Raw genomic sequence first — 14,849 nt, 5'->3', positions numbered from 1 at the left:
CGGGGTTGGGCGGCGGGAGGAATAGACACTCGGGGCATGAGCGGGGGGTGGGCGGTGGAAGGGATAGACACGGGGCATGTGCGGGGGGTGGGCGGCGAGAGGGGTAGACACACGGGACATGAGCGGGGGGTGGGGGGGAGGAGAGAGACACATGGGGCATGAGTGGGGGGTGGGCGGCGGGAGGGATAGAGACACGGGGCATGAGCGCGGGGAGGGATAGACACATGGGGCATGAGCGGGGGGTGGGCGCCGGGAGGGATAGAGACACGGGGGTGGGCAGCAGGAGGGAAAGAGACACGGGGCATGAGCGGGGGTGGGCGGCAGGAGGGATAGAGAGATGGGGCATGAGCGGGGGTGAGCGGCGGGAGGGATAGAGACACGGGGCATGAGCGGGGGTGGGTGGTGGAAGGGATAGAGACACGGGGCATGAGCGGGGGGTGGGCGGCAGGAGGGATAGAGACACGGGGCATGAGCAGGGGGTGGGCGGCGGGAGGGATAGAGACACGGGGCATGAGCGGGGGAGAGATAGAGACACGGGACATGAACAGGGGGGAGGGATAGAGACACTGGGCATGAGCGGGGGGTGGGCGGCGGGAGGGATAGACACACGGGGCATGAGCGTGGGGTGGGCGGTGGGACGGATAGAAACACGGGGCATGAGCGGAGGTGGGCGGGAGGAATAGACACACGGTGCATGAGCGGGGGGTGGGCGGCCGGAGGGATAGACACACGGGGCATGAGCGGGGGGTGGGCGGCGGGAGGGATAGACACACAGGGCATGAGCGGGGTGTTGGGGGTGGGGGGAGGTGAGAGACACACGGGGCATGAGCGGGGGGTGGGCGGCGGGAGGGATAGAGACACGGGGCATGAGCGGGGGTGGGTGGCGGGAGGGATAGAGACACGGAGCATGAGCGGGGGATGGGCGGCGGGAGGGATAGAGACACGGGGCATGAGCGGGGGTAGGCGGCGTGAGGGATAGATCCACGGGGCATGAGCGGGGGTGGGGGGAGGGGAGAGACACATTGGACATGAGCGGGGGTGGGGGGAGGGGAGAGACACACGGGGCATGAGCGGGGGTAGGGGGAGGGGAGAGACACACGGGGCATGAGCGGGGGTGGGGGGGAGGGGAGAGACACACGGGGCATGAGCGGGGGGTGGGCGGCGGGAGGAATAGAGACACAGGGCATGAGCAGGAGGGAGAGAGACACACGGGGCATGAGCGGGGGGTGGCCCGGAGGGGGAGAGACACACGGGGCATGAGCGGGGGTGGGCGGCAGGAGGGACAGACACTCGGGGCATGAGCGGGGGGTGGGCGGCGGAAGGGATAGACACGGGGCATGTGCGGGGGGTGGGCGGCGGGACGGATAGACACACGGGGCATGAGCGGGGGGGTGGGCGGCGGGAGGGATAGACACATGGGAAATGAGCGCGGGGTGGGCGGGAGGGAGGGATAGACACACGGGGCATGAGCGGGAGGGAGAGAGACACACGGGACATGAGCGGGGGGTGGGCGGGAGGGGGAGAGACACACGGGGCATGAGCAGGGGGTGCACGGGAGGGGAAGAGAAACACGGGGCATGAGCGGGGTTGGAGGGGAGGAGGAGAGACACACGGGGCATGAGCGGGGGGTGGGCGGGAGGGAGAGAGACACACGGGGCATGAGCGGGGGGTGGGGGGGAGGGAGAGAGACACACGGCGATCCTGCTCCTCGGCCCTCAGCTGGCCACTGTGTGCTGATGGCGTGAGCGGGGGGCTGGAGGAACAGCGGAGACACGGAGCATGAGTGGGGGTGGGAGGGACAAGAAGGACACACGGGGCATGAGCGGGGGTGGGAGGAACAGGAGACAGACACGGGCGGACTTACTGTGCAGGCGGCAGATCCCGGTCCTGCTGACAAAGCCTCTCATGCAAGGAACAAAGATGGCGAGCGTCTCTGAAGCCAGACGCACTGCACGCTTTCACTGCATCCAATGAGAGAGCACGTCAGATGTCCGCGGACATCACGCAAGCTGCATGCCCAATCACCGTCCTGTCCACGGAGCGAACAGGGAAGTGTGTCCGTGAACCGAACACAGATATCACTAATTTTTTTCACTTACATTTTTGTCATTTTTTTTAAAACTACTGGACGGATTTACACCAAATAAAGCAAAGCACTCTTTCGGGACCAAGCCGCCGCTCCTGCCGCAAATTTGGTGTAAATCCGTCCAGCGGTTTGGGCTGTAGGTGTGAGCAAAGTTTTTTCCCATTATGTATATGGGAAAAAACTAAAGTTTTGGGACCGCCCCAATAACGTTTCCCCCCCTGGATGAATCCTCACCAAAAATTCAGAGTGGGCCATATACTTTTTTTGCAAAGTTTGGTGAGGATTCGTCCAGGGGGAGCGAAGTTATAAGCCGCCCAAAAAGTGCTCTTCCTATGGAAACACCAACTTAACCATAACTACATGCTATTTTCCTACAATTTACTAATATCATACTTACCCAATATGGCAAAATTTGTGTCCAATTTCCAAAGTTTCACCTTAAAACTGCCATTTCCCACCATCTGGAATAATTTTTAACACTTCTATACATTTCTTGCAACTATTTCAACTAGTTTTGCATCCGTAGATGTCTATGAACATCTGACTTCATAGCGGACCTTCCGGACAGTGCCACATGACCATACGCTGGCGCGCGACATTATGACGTGTCTGAGAACCCGTCCACACTTCAAGATAAGATCTCTGCTTGGCGGACAGTTCGGAACTGCATTTTCTACTGATCTAGGAACTTCCAACTTCAACATTTCCGCTGCACAGCTCCAACACCTATTCCTACTCATTATCCATTAACAATCGAGTACACAGTACATACTTTTAGCAAATCTGCTATTTATCTTAAAATGGCATCAGCTAATGCCATCCCTCCTCCCCAAGATCCACCACCACTGCTGTAATCAAGGAGCATGAGAAACAGTGCCCCCTAACTTAGAAATAACACACGCACAACATTTTCCCTTGTCCACCTACCCCTCCATATTAGTGTTTGGTTGCTCTTCCCTCATTTCCCTCCCCACCTTTTGTTCTCAGCTCTCCTGCCAAAAAAATACATCCAAAAACAACAAACAACCTATTCCTTTAGGAACCACCTTTCACAGTTAAAAAATAGAACTAAAAAAAAATGTATAGACTCCATCTACTTTATATTTCTCAGTGAAGTAGATAGACTAAATAAGATTTTCCAACATTTCCATTTGCATTTCGTGTTATGCTAATGGGAATATTGTGGTGTTCATCCTCTGTTGCAGAGACTGGAACGGTGGATACCGGCCAATCAGCCCAAGTTATCAGCCCAAGCCAAGCGAGGGTGGATAACGAGGTCTCTGGACCATTATCCCCCCATTCCAGCCCCTGAAGTGAGGGATGAAGGCCATTAGCACCCTAGGTTCCCAAAGCGGGAACCCGGGGTGCTAAAAAATACAATTTTTCCCGGTGTAGGAAGGAAAATCCTTTTCGAGGATGGCCACCATGGAAAGGGAAGGTGAGGGTTCCATACAGGGCCCCTCTTCGTTTTCCATAGCAGCCTGCAGAAGGCAAAAAGAGAACCTTATGACCATATTACCACAAGCACATTTTTCTTCCCTTTCAAATCTATCCTAATTTCGAATAACTTTACCACAAAGCCAGTCCCAGTTGGACATGGCCACTTTAATCCTATGTTTTGTCCCTTGTGGCCATGGCCAGTAGCCAGATTGTCCAGATCACGACCTTATTCCACAACCCGGACAATCTGGCCACTGCCCATGTCCACAGGCTACCCCTCAGTCACTAAAGGTATAACACTATTTTTTGTAGCTACATTGTGACACTTGTTAAATAATAAAACACTGGCACATTTGCAAAGCCATGCTTGTAGGTCCTTGCCAATGATCCTTACGCAAGTTTGCTGGAAATCCACCCATGTTTTATTTTTTCAAAAGTGTCAAATGTATGCACATACAATTGTCATACAACATAGCCCCTACTTGACAAAATCCATTCAGACTTTACGAAAACATCTAAATCTAGATCTATAATCTTTTTGCAAACCTTTGTGTAGATTTGTCAAATGGCACCACATTTATAAGCCTTTACAATATTTTGGGACCCCACTCTAATGTTGCTCCCTCTCTGACAGAATTCCACCAAACTTTGCAAATACATGTATATCTTGATCTATTATTAGTTTGCCAAATAAAGTGTAGATTCATCAAATGGCACCTCATTTATAAGCCTTTACATTATTTTGGGACCCCCCTCTAATTTTTACCCCTCTTCACAAAATCCTACCAAACTTCAGAAAAACATTCATATCTAAAGGTTTTTATCAGTTTCCCAAATTAAGTGAGGATTCATCAAATGGCACCTCATTTATAAGCCTTTACATTATTTTGGGACACCCCCTCTAATTTTGCCCCCTCATGACAGAATCCCACCAAACTTTGCGTACTCACTCAAAATCAGCCCAGGAATATACATGCAACATTTCATGCAGTTCCATAAAGTGGCACCAAATTTAAAAGCCATCCAAGAACTGCATTTCGCCAACCGTGTAATGCTAAGGTTTTCGCGAACTTTCACAGGACTGTTTGCGAACATCAGGACTGTTCGCAGACTTTCGTGGCAATAAACACCCGTTTTTTTTGCTTCTTGCAGCCATATCCCATCCCATCCTCATCACCCCTCACCTCCCCAGAGATTATTTGATAAGTTTGACAAGTGGAATGCTGTGTTTTTTCATATGATTTTACCGCAATGCCATGGACATCGGCCGCTGTCTGTGAATCCAAGATGGCGGCGTTTCCAAAATCTGACGCACTTCACGCTCCTCATCATCCAATCAGTGAACACGTTGCATGTCTGCGGACATGACGCAAGCCGATTAGTCAATAAGGACACTGTCCGCGGAGAGAACGGGGAAGCGTGTCCGCGGACCGGACATAGCTATCAATAATTTTTTGTGACCTACTTTTTGGTCATTTTTTTAAAAACTACTGGATGGATTTTCACCAAATTTACAAAAGCTTTTGGGACCAAGCTGCTGCTCCTGTCGCAAATTTGGTGAAAATCCGTCCAGCGGTTTGGGCTGTAGGCGTGAGCAAAGTTTTTTCCCCATCCAGTCCATGGGAAAAAAAATCAATTTTGGGTCCCCCCTTTAACTTTGCCCACCCTGGACCAAACCTCACCAAACTTTGCAAAAAAAAATCAGAGTGGACCATATACTTTTTTTTTGCAAAGTTTGGTGAGGATTTGTCCAGGGAGAACGAAGTTTAAGCCGCCCAAAAAGTGTTCTTCCTATGGGATTAGCAACTTAACCATAACTACACGGCCAATACTGTGGCCGTGTAATATATATATATATATATATATATATATATATTTTTTTTTTTTTATTAATCCAGCATATACTGGCATACATTACATTGCTCTATCCACATTTGAAATTGCCCATCAGTTGAGATGGCATCCACAATGATATCCTGCAAATGACCACTAATTCTCTTTGTGGTTTTAAATAACTGGGACTGATTTTACTTTTAATAATTGGAGCTTTTCAATTGGTTATTAATGGCTTGTAGGGTAGATATTTACTTATATTGTTATCAAACTACAATTGATTCCAAAGTTTGGAGATTATTTTCCTCATGTCTTTATCATGATATGAACGGAAGGTGGTTATGAATCAAATGTGATCTTCCAATTGTCTCCTTTTAATTGTTCTTTGGTCCTCTCCATATAAGGTTGTCTTGTTGTCAAATTGGCTTAAGCATATGCATGATTTATATATTGTCTCTGTAAGCTCCACTTTTGAATCCCTCTAATATTTATTCTGTATTTTTTCATATTCATGAATATCACTGCAATTTCTCTTGATCCTTAAAACATCACTGCACAGTATATTTCTGACAATGGGCCTCATTACGACCCTGGCGGTAAGGGGTTAACGCCAGCGTTAGCTGCGCCGACCCCTTACCGCCAACTACGAGTTTCCAGAGCGCCATGGTCACTTTTCCGCCCGCTTTTTGCGGGCGTAAAAATCCATGGCGCTATGGGACCTCGGTGTTAATTACGCCACCGTAGTGTACGGTGGCGTAATTAACACCTTCCCCACTCCCATTGAGCCCTATGGGGCCGAAATGGGAATGGGGAAGGGTAAATGGGTCAATGGGGACTTACCGCCCCGCCAACCTCGGAATGGGGCGGTAAGTCCGCCATCCGCCATGGCGTAAAGGGACTTTGCGCCATGGCGGAAAAGTCCGCCGATGGCGGAAAAAATCCGCCAGGGTCGTAATGAGGGCCAATGTGTTGATGTTAGTTGCTCTTTGTATGAAGTATTGTGTTTGCTGAAGTAGTTTTATTTTGTATAAAGTTGTTTGAATGTCCTATTTCATGACATAGAGGTTCAGATCCATGAAAGCTATTTGTTCAGTACTGTTGTTCATGGTCAGTTGGATATTGTAGTTATTAGTGTTGAGAAACTATACACATTGATGCAAGGACTCTATATCCCCTCTCCATATCGACATAATGGGGTTCTGGGGTTTGATTTATTCATAATTACTTCAGAAAGATAAAGTGGACTCTTACTGATGAGACATTTATGGGTGATCACCAAAAGACGAAAATCTATCCTAGCCTCAATCAGAATCCAATGTAGGCCCTTTCTTGCCTTAGTAACATGCTCATGTCTTTTAAGGCCAGGCATGACCCTGACAGCACTATTTTGTATGACTTGTAGTCTGTCACAATCTTATTTGTTGATTCCTACCAGCAAACTACAACAGTTGTCTATTTTAGATCCTATAATTTCTCATGATACTGTCTCACAGTTAGCCATGGAAATATAAGGACATATTTGCGGTAATAACTTAATGTAATGCAATGAGGCAGAGACTAAACTAATTTACTCGGGCATTCATAGTCATGAACTGATCTAAATGAACTTCCAAGGTCTTGTCTTTCTTTTTTGTCACAGGTTCACAACCAGCCACCTCGAACACCTTATATTCTCCTGCTAGCTGTAAGATTTTGTTAGGAGTTCCTACAACCATCAGCTTAGTTTTTTCTTTGTTTAAGGCAAGACCATTCTCCATGAACCATACATGAATTACATCATACACCTCCTTAACATTTTTCACATCCTCTTCATATGAGCCAGATAAAGGAATGACACACTTCACTGCAAACCCTCCATAGGATGTTGCCTAGAAATTAACAAATCCACTAAGCTGCCTTATCCAAAAAATCTGCAACCTCTTTCAACCTGGTGATAAGCAAACAGTGATCCACCAAGTTGAATGCTGTCGACAAGTCTAATAACATGAGTATAGTTGCTTGTCCTTTATCCATGGTATTTATAAGTCTTGGACTTCAGGTCTGGCAGTGCCATTTAAGTGCTATGTCTCTGCCTGAAACCAGATTGACTCATATTTAAAATATTATGAAAATTAAGATATTCTAAAATGTGCATATAATCGTTCTAAAATGTTCAATAAAAATGGGGTATTGGTGATAGGCCTATAGTTGGATCGATCTAAAGGACAAAGGCCAGATTATTTAAGTATTGGGGTAATCCATGCACTCTTCATTTCTTCTGGGAGATGACTTTCACAAAAAGAGGCATTGACAAATATAACTACGGTCTTTATCAACATAGAGGACTATTGTTTGACAGTACTCACAGGACAGGAGTCCCCTTTACAATTTGTAGGTTTTAATTTACCAGTAATGTCTGTAAACTCGGCTTCTGTTACAGGACTAAAATTAAACATGGTATTTGAACACTTTTACATAGAACTATATGACCATGACTCTGATAGCCCTAATATTATCTTGTTATTTTCAATGTTCTGCTTAATCTTGTCCAGTTTACTCGGCATGGCTGTTTTAACTGAGACACGCCATGGTGTATCTTTAATAGGGCTGCCCAGTTTACTCGGACAAGGATCTTCTAGTTCTTTTTATACTTTAAATCATTCTTTTGATTCATACTGAGTATCCTGAATTGTTGTGTCGAACATGGTTCTTTTTGCCTTAATGACAGCTTGTTTAAACATGTTGGAGGCCAGGGTATGTGCCACAGTATGTGCCTCATTATCCCAACTATCCTTAGAGGATTTCCAGGTTTGAAAATATTTATTTTGTATTCCTTTAAACTTTTGTGGGTCCTGTGAATATCATTTATTTGGTTTGTTTCTTAATGACACCAATCTCGATTTGAGAGGTGCAAGAGTGTTGATAGCTTTTATATTTGTCTCCTGGAGAACTTTTGTGATATTGTCTACCTTATCCAACTTCTCGACAATTGTCGCCACTGGTGAAAGCAAGCCTCCATCGATGCAGGAGTAGGGTTCATTAGAATCCTCAAGGTTACTATGTTTTTGTTGTCTCTCTGATCCTTATATTTTGTTCACATACTATATTAAGTTGAACAAAATAATGATCCGACCAGGGAAATTGATGTACTGTCACATGATTGGCTGTCATATTGGGAGTGGCCACCCTGTCCAATGCATGACTCTTAGCATCTGTAGCCACCTTAACCAACTGAATAAAACCCAGATTATTCAAGGATATTGCAAGTGTTTTTGCAACATGATCTTCTTTACATCCCAGCCATAGATGTATATCACCCATTAACATGATTTTGGAATTTGGTTTAAACAATGAAATAGCAAGATGATTAGATGATGTTCAAAAAATGGCGTAATTGAAAAGAAAGGCATTTTATAAACGGTCTCACGTAAACTGAGATATTTAAAATACAATGGCCCTCATTCCGAGATTGGAGGTAGCCATGGCACTATTTGCGCCATGGCTGCCTCCAATACCGGGTCCGGCATTGGTCTGGTTGAATAGGGACTTACCGGGTCATTCCGACCCTGGAGGACCCGGTAAGTCCCCATTCAACCAACCATTCCCCATTTGAGCCCCCATAGGGCTTAATGGGAATGGGGAAGGTGCTAATAACGGCCCGTTATTAGCGCCCTGGTCCATTAGCGGGACCCGTAAAGGACGTGTGGTCAGACCACACATCCTTTACGGTTCCCGCAAAGGGATCTCGGAATTGGTCAGTAAGGGATGACCGGCACCGCTCTCCTTACCGGTGCCCTTTATCGCTTACTGCCCAACTCATAATGACCCCCAATATCTAATATTAAATTCTAATATATCCTAAAAATGCCAAAATGGCAGAAACATGCACAATATATCAAATGCACCTGATCTGTTGTGCCTCTGCATTTTTCAACGTATCTGTATGTCTGGATGTCTTGCTAGAAACATTTTGAATACATCAGTGGTGGTACCCGTTTAGTCCCAAAAAGATGCTGAGCTCTTACTTTGTTTTTGGAGGGGGTGTTTCCATGATCACCTCACTTTTTCCTGTTGTGACTGGACTGTACCATTACCTACAAAATATTTTACTGCTGATAGGGCCAGCTTGCACTTTCTGCGATTAGGGGTTAATCCAGCCTTTCTCAATACTCTCATGATAGTATAGAGTTGGTACAGGTGGTCTTCCAATGTCTTGCTGTATATTACAATATCATCGACATAGGCTTTGCAAAATTCTGAGTATGGTTGTAAGATTTTATCCATAAGTCTTGGGATAGTTGCACGAGCACCATTTAACCCAAAAGGTAGGACTTTGAAATAAAACAACCCTACGTGAGTGGCAAAGTCAGTGTTTTCTTTATCAGGCCCATTTAAAGGAACTTGCCAATATCCCTTTGTGAGATCTGGTGTTGAAAGATAGATGGCATTACCCAGTCGATCTATCAGATCATCTATACGGGGCAGTAGTTAAGCGTCAAAGGCAGAGATGGCATTCACTTTACAAAAATCTATACAGAATCTCCAACTCCCATCTGGTTTGCCACCTACACTTTGGGGGAGGACCAAGAGCTATCAGAAGATTCAATGATGTTAGCCTCTAACATGGTTTTGACTTCTTGAATTATGATTTCTTTCTTAGCCTCGGGTAACTGATAGGGTTTCAGATGTAGCACCTTGCCTACTGGAGAGCGGATATAATGATATATCCCCTTTACTCTTCCAGGTTCTTCCCGAAACACATCATTGTACTGTTTTATTAGATCATATATATCCTGTTTCTGATTGTTATTAAGGTCAAATGAAATTAAATACTCACTTTTGCATCTTTGGGTAAGAGACAAGATAATATTATGGTTGGAGTCTCTGTGGGGTTTTCCTTCCACTCTTTTAATACATTTGTGTGATAGATGCAGGTCTTAAGGTGGCCGTGTGGTTGTGAGATCTTATATTTACATGGACCGGTTTGCTCTATTACTTCGTATTGTCCATGCCACTTGGACAAAGGTTTATTTTCTAAAACAGACAATAAGACAAGTACACTTTGACCGATAGAAAAGGATTTGATTTAAACTTATTTTAAGAGGTCTTTTGTTCTTCTTGTGCTTTGGTTGTATGAGCTTGTACCAAAGAACTTATAACCACCATATGTTCTTTCAATCTATTCTCAGTTTGGGAGAGGGGAATTTGAGCCTCCTCTCTCTCTTCCCCAGTTACTCTCAACATATCCAGGACATCCTGTGGCTCTTATCCATACATGTGTTCAAACAAGGAAAATCCTGTTGAGGCCTGAGGAGTTTTCCTAATTGCAAACAAGGCCCATTGTGTCATTTGATCCTTGTTTTTACCATCTTTTTCAGTTTACTTTCAGAACATGGTCTAACAGGTTTTATTAAACATTTCCAATAAACCATCTGTCAGGGGATGATACACTGATGTTCTGAGAGTGGTGATATACAATAGTTCTTTCACTTCCCACATGAGCTTACTCATGAAAGTAGAACCCTGATCAATCAATATCTCCTTTGGAAAGCCTTCTCTGGAAAAGAAAGGACGTAGATGTTTCAGTATTTGCTGTGTCATTTTGGCTGTCAGTGGGAAGGTCTCAGGATAACATGTGGTGTAATCCACAACAACTAGAACGTATTTATTCCCCAGTTTGGAAGTTTCAAGGGGCCTCACAATATTCATACAGATCCGGGATAATGGAATCTCAAATATTGGTAATGGATTTAAGGGAACTGTTGGTGTTGTGCAAGTTTTCTGACAAACTGTGCATGCTTGAATAAAGGTTTTAATGTTCGCGTAAATTCTGGGCCAGTAAAATGTATCCGCCATATGTGCTTGAGTTTTAGATTTCCCCAGATGGCCTCCTGTCAGATGGGAATAGGCTATCTCCAAGACCTCCCACTTGTGACTCTTAGGGATAATTAATTGAGTTTTTACTAGACCTTACGAAGTGGTATCTCCTCTCTAAAGAAGCCCATGCTTCAGAAAGAAAAAGGGTCCACTTTTCGACAACCCTCTGGTTAGGGTACCACTTGCAAAAATGCTTCAGCCAAAAAAGGGTAATTTCTCTGAGCGAAAGCTATGTCGGGAATTGTCTCAGGCTCTTCTTCTGTAGATTTCCTAGGTTCAGCTTTGGAAGGAATATCCGAAGTCTCATCAATCTACCCAAAGCCTCAAGTTCCCCTGTCATTGTTTTCCTCCCCTGATTCTTCTTCAAGCCTTGGAAACACTGCTCTCTCAAGTACCCTTGGGCTACCTTGTTGAATCTGAAATGGGTCTTTTCCATGATTTTGTAACAATACTTCAACTCGCCCTAATGTTTCGGTCTATTACTCCTGCTAATACATCATTTCAAAATATCCATGCTAACCCTGATATGCGTGCCAGCCTGATGTATGTACCAGAGGATGGTATCAATATCAAATCAGTGGGGATCAATCTTCTTTTGCCTGGAGCAAATGTCTCATCCGTACTACTACAGATATCAAACCCAAAGGAGCCCTTAGTAGCTGCCAAGGGATCCAAAATGCTGACTATTAGCTGTTCAACCTTTAGGGTTCCCAAATTTGTATCGGTGGAGCTGTGTCCCACTTCTGAGACGATTTGTGAAGGCATCACACAGTACAACACATACAACAGACTTAACATTCAAACAAAAGATATTTATTAACTTAAATGTCATGATGGTTAAAGGCCTAACTTTTCCTATGCTGAGATGGGATTTCCCGACCTGAACGAAACTAAGGAAAGGCTGAATCAAAGAGTTCAACCCAAAGGTCTGTCCGTGTCCAATAAAAATGAACACAGGGTGGCTCAGGGTGATTGCGCTAGCCTGCAAAGTCATATGTTCTTGGCACAGGTAAGTAGATAGACTTCAAGTTTTATTCTGTATGAGTCATCACAAATCGTATTCAGCATAAGTCATCACAAGTGTTGAATAAGCTGTAGTTTAATTCAGTGTGCATCATCAATACAGCTTTCTCAGCCTACACATGTTTCGAAAAATCTGTTTTTTTTAAGGCAAGGTTGATTAATGATAACAACCTGATTTATGTGACTAGGTAATCTTGTAAGTAATATATGTCTTTGTCTCATTAGAGGCGATTCAGTTCATGGGACCTTTCGGCATAGTTGGGTGATTAGACTCTGATATTCAAATGCTCAGTGGCTGTTTTCCTGTATATCTCCCTATTGAGAGGCCAGGCGACCGTAGATCTATCTCAATTTGGCTTCTTACAGCCATATCCTATCCCATACTCATCACCCTCCACATCCCCATAGATTGTTTGATGAGTTTGACAAGTGCAATGTTGTGTTTTCAATATTTTTTTAACGCAATGTTTGCAGACACCGGTGGATGTTTGCAAATCCAAAATGGCGGGCATTTTCCCAAAATCTGATGCACTTCATGCTTTTCACCATCCAATCCTTGGGCGTGTCTGATGTCCGCAGACATCACATCCCCCTCTTGGCCAATCGGAGGCCCGTCCGTGGACTGAACAAGGAAGTGAGTCCACGGACCAAACCCAGATATCACTACTTTTTTTTACCTACTTTTGGGGCATTTTAAAAACAAATACTGGACAGATTTACACCAAATTTACAAAAGCATGCTTTTGGGACCAAGCCGCCTCTCCTGCTGCAAATTTGGTGAAAATCTGTCCAGCGGTTTGGGCTGTAGAAGTGATCAAAAGAGTTTCCCATTTCGTCTATGGAAAAAAACAGAAAATTTGGGAACTTGTCCCCCCCTTGACGAAACCTCACCTAAACTTCCCAGAAAAATTCTGACGGGACCATATACATTTTTTGTAAATTTTGGTAAGGATTCGTCCGGGGGGGAAGCCTCCCAAAAAGTGCTCTTCCTATGGGTTGAGCAACTTAACCAAAACTACAGGGCCTGTGGTAGTATTTAAAGAAAAATAGATACAAAACACAAATACATTCTGGAAGTCCTCAATGCATAAGCCTGAAAATGACATTTTAAACATAAGCAGACATTAATATAATAGTACAACAAAACAAACATGAAACAACATTTATATTAATGCAGTCAATAAAACATGACATGCCGAACCTGCATTTCCCACTTTCCCTTCTTTTTTTCTTCATGTCATCCTCAGACTTCCTTGAGGCTGCCCACCTTTTGGCATTTGGGGAAGACTCTGAGAGGTTCATTCAAAGATAAAGAGGTTTTGTCATAAATAAGGAAACAGTAGGAGGCTGAGTGGTAAAGCCAGACGAAGAAGAGAGGCGGTACAAGTAAAAGAGGGGTGAATGAGGAGGTGGAGGTTTTCCCATCAGATATCAGATCAGGATAAGCAGCAGGGTATGGTGAAGGCAAGAGGTGGATGAGGAGGAGATCCCTCATGTGTTAATTGAGTTGGGTTCTGAATTGGCTCAAAGAAGGAGGTGCACAAGTTTGGCATGGTGACACAGAGGAAGGTTCAACTCAAGTTGTCATTGCTGGGCATGGTATCACTTCACCCGACTCGAAAGAGACAAAAACCTCACTCCCCAAATCCCAAAGCATCAGGTAGTTTGTAGCACCCCACTGCGCCATTGTGCGTACCTAAAAAGTACATGAGACACTTCCCGTTAATTAATGCAAGCATGAGACAAAGCTACTCCCCAATCTGAAATGACAAATGGGATTCAGATCTTCCCCTATGAAGCCTACACCTAGAGGATTTTAGTGGGGCCAAGATGGTATTGGTCACTCCTGCAACTGAGTTGTAGAATGGTATGCTAGCAAAATAGCCCTTTCCCAAACAGTAGTCTATTTTCATTTTAACATGATGACAAGGGAACTGTTTGATTTCATTTGAAAACATTAAAACCATTGCATCTTACACACTTCTTGTCTGGTTTCTTTTGCTCCTACTTCTCAGCCAACATCCTGACACTACCCATATGGAGTGTAACAACGTCTTGTGTCCGGCTCCGGTAACCATTACATTATGCAATAGGGGCTATGGTTGCTTCTCGAGCCAGTGGATCATGAGCCAAGGGGAAGTATCGAGAGGATGCCCTAGCCACCTCCCCCTAGGCACCATCAAATTGAATGGGAAATGTATAGAATATACTAGTTTTCGCATCTCCAAATGAGAAACCCTGAAGGCACCTCTAGGCAGAGGCAAATTCATGAGTGAGAGAAAACAAACACTTCACTTCTAAAAGAGTGAGTTTCTCCCTTTCGCTGTTACCAGTAAATCCACTGTAACAGAGAAGTTAGTTCCGAATCCGAGGTAGACACTTTGCCAGCTCGTGAAGCAAATGCCTGATAAAATGTTGCTGGTTCATAAAATTGTGAGAGTGTGTTCAAATGTGAGTGATTGAATCTTACTGTTCCATTGTCTTGTGGCAGAGTGAATCCTCACTGTGAATACAAAATTACAAGTAGACTGCAAACTAGCATACTATGCACATTCAGTGCACTTAAAAAGCTGCAGTAGAATATTTGTATTTGTATTTTGTATTGTATTTA

The sequence above is a fragment of the Ambystoma mexicanum genome, chromosome 2q, assembly GCF_040938575.1.
Source record: "Ambystoma mexicanum isolate Mex_15411 chromosome 2q, UKY_AmexF1_1, whole genome shotgun sequence".
NCBI classification, from domain to species: Eukaryota; Metazoa; Chordata; class Amphibia; order Caudata; family Ambystomatidae; genus Ambystoma; species Ambystoma mexicanum.
The sequence above is the reverse complement of the archived record's forward strand: the minus strand, read 5'-3'. Positions refer to the sequence as shown.